The sequence below is a fragment of the Macrobrachium nipponense genome, chromosome 19, assembly GCF_015104395.2.
Source record: "Macrobrachium nipponense isolate FS-2020 chromosome 19, ASM1510439v2, whole genome shotgun sequence".
Lineage (NCBI taxonomy): Eukaryota > Metazoa > Arthropoda > Malacostraca > Decapoda > Palaemonidae > Macrobrachium > Macrobrachium nipponense.
Window position 1 is genome coordinate 12,904,850 of NC_061088.1, and position 2,500 is coordinate 12,907,349.

The following is a 2,500-nucleotide window of genomic DNA, read 5'->3' on the forward strand; positions in this document are numbered from 1 at the left end:
TATAGATCTACAAGGCTTTCTCTTTTGAATGAAATGAGGTAGTAACTTCAACGGGAGAAATACAACGTAGATATAAAATTATATAAAATCATATATAAACTAACAACATCTGAAACCATATTCAAAATGGTAACTTTCTAGAAATGCAAGGCATTAAATCCTCAGCCTTTATTGACTACCCTTTGTAAAACAGAATAAGGAAGATATCAAATCTTTGGCCTGTTGAGGCCAGCTTCCGTAAGACGAAGTAAGCCAGACATTTAAGACAGATCACTGAGGACTTAGAGAATCCAGGCTAACTCCCAAAGTCGAAGGGAACAAGCCATGATTAGGATCATCGTAAAATTTCCTTGGCCATAACTGTCGAAAAGAGAATTTGATTCTGTATTCGGTACCTGCATTCCCATGAGAAGGAATTACATTCCAGATCAAGCACTGCCCGCATTACTAGTTGCCGTATAAAACTTCTTAGGAACTGCTCGAAGGAACAAGAGGTGCTGGCAGAAGGCCAACTTAATCTAACAGAAACGAGACATATGCATGTTCAGGACGATGTCACGCGGGTATGACTTCAAGGTAATTGGGCAGCGGAGTTCATAGAAGTGCAAACAAAATTGTATAAATTTAAATAATATGGACTAATCATAATTTTTTCTTTTTCACAAAATAAAATAGCTAAATTTCTCGGCTTCACTGGCTCTTCATTTGTTGGAATTGGGGAATTTCAGATATTCTTTTAATCATTCAGTCTCTAGAGAGAGAGAGAGAGAGAGAGAGAGAGAGAGAGAGAGAGAGAGAGAATTTTTACTGTACCTTAAATTGTTCTCCAACCTGACAGCCCCAAGACACCTGTAGGTCATCAAAGGAGAAGTGTATCCCTCTGTAAAGAGGCAGTACCCCCTACATGGTTTTATCCTTCTTGTTCCAAGTAATGTAATAAAGCATTCTTCTCGGCTACTATAATTAATTGCTCTTAGCTTCAGCGTAAAGGTTCAGTCGATAACACAACAACTAGTCATACTTGTATGGTTCCACACTTGAACAGCAATTGGCAAATCTAGACGATGACATAAAGGGATAATGGAGAAATAAAGAGAAAATTTTCAAAGAAACTGGCGTGCAGAAAAAAACGATATAACTAAAGATGCAATTAGAATGTGACACTAAAGAATAGAAACAAACCTGAAACTCGAGAGAAAACATGAAATATGTTCGCAGACCTGAAAAACAAAAGTAACTGGTGACCCGATCTGCAGCTGCAGCTCAAAATAGAAATCGAACCTGGAAGACGGAAGGCGATCGCGAAATACCGATCTCAGTTTCAAGGGAGAACTTCGAATAGAGAGATGAAGCCGTCATTCCCAATGTTATCCTTGATTTATATAATGGAGAATCTGCGTTTATGAATGCGTACTGCAGTCAGGCTTCCAAGAATGCAATCGCCTCAGTGGCGTGATCGGTATGGTCTTGGCCTGCCACGTCGGTGGTCGCGAGTTCGATTCTTGGGCATTCCACTGAGGTGTGTAAGATGCGTATTTCTGCTGATAGAAGTTCACTCTCGACGTGATTCGGAAGTCCACCGTAAAGCCCGTTGATCCCGTTGCTGGCATATCACTGGTTCCATGCAAACGTATAAACACCTTACAAACAAACAAACAACAATCAGTTCGAAAGTTTGCAGTAAACGGAAAGAGACAATGCATCAAACATTGCTTTCGGGTATTGTTTCGAAACAATTTTATACGTGAAGAGACACACACACATACCCACTCCCATTCTTTACACAGGAGAGTTGGCTGATGATCAAAGACAAAAACGGTACGAAAATACGTATTTGTATAGAAAGCTGTGTAAAATTACCATAATGCAAAGTAACATTGACATTCTTATTTATTTTATAAAATAATTTCAGTGATCGTCATCATTGATTGGTTCCTGTTTGTGCTTTAGAACAGGAAATAGTTGCCTAAGTTTTGGGGCATCAGATGCAAATGAATATGGCACGCCAACAGACACACACAACCAACACACACACGCACACACACACACACACACACACACACACACACACATATATATATATATATATATAATATATATATATATTATTATATATATATATTTTTTTTTTTTTTAATGGGCGTTGGGTACCGAAGATGCAGTCCAGTTTATATATATGTTTTGTTCATATACACAATTTAATGGTCATGAGCTTAATCAACAGCTATAATAAAAGTCGAGAAGTTAAGAGGTCTGTTTACTATTACAAATATATATTAAAACACACGCATATGAATATATATTATATTTTATATTATATACTATATAATATTATATATATTATACATATATATATATATATATATATATATATATTATATATATTAATATACATTCTTTGATATCTAGTGTCCCAAAGGTCATATATACTTAATTTAAGTTAAAAAAAATCATTCCCGTCCACATGCATCGAAAATTTGGAACCATATTGAAACATCCG

At 36.3% G+C, this 2,500-nt stretch overlaps 1 long non-coding RNA gene across 1 annotated transcript in view; it reads left to right on the forward strand.

The window, feature by feature from the left end:
• LOC135212626 (uncharacterized) overlaps window positions 1-2,500 on the forward strand; it is a 98,585-nt gene that overhangs the window by 634 nt on the left and 95,451 nt on the right. The gene's annotated exons all lie outside the window — the stretch shown is intronic.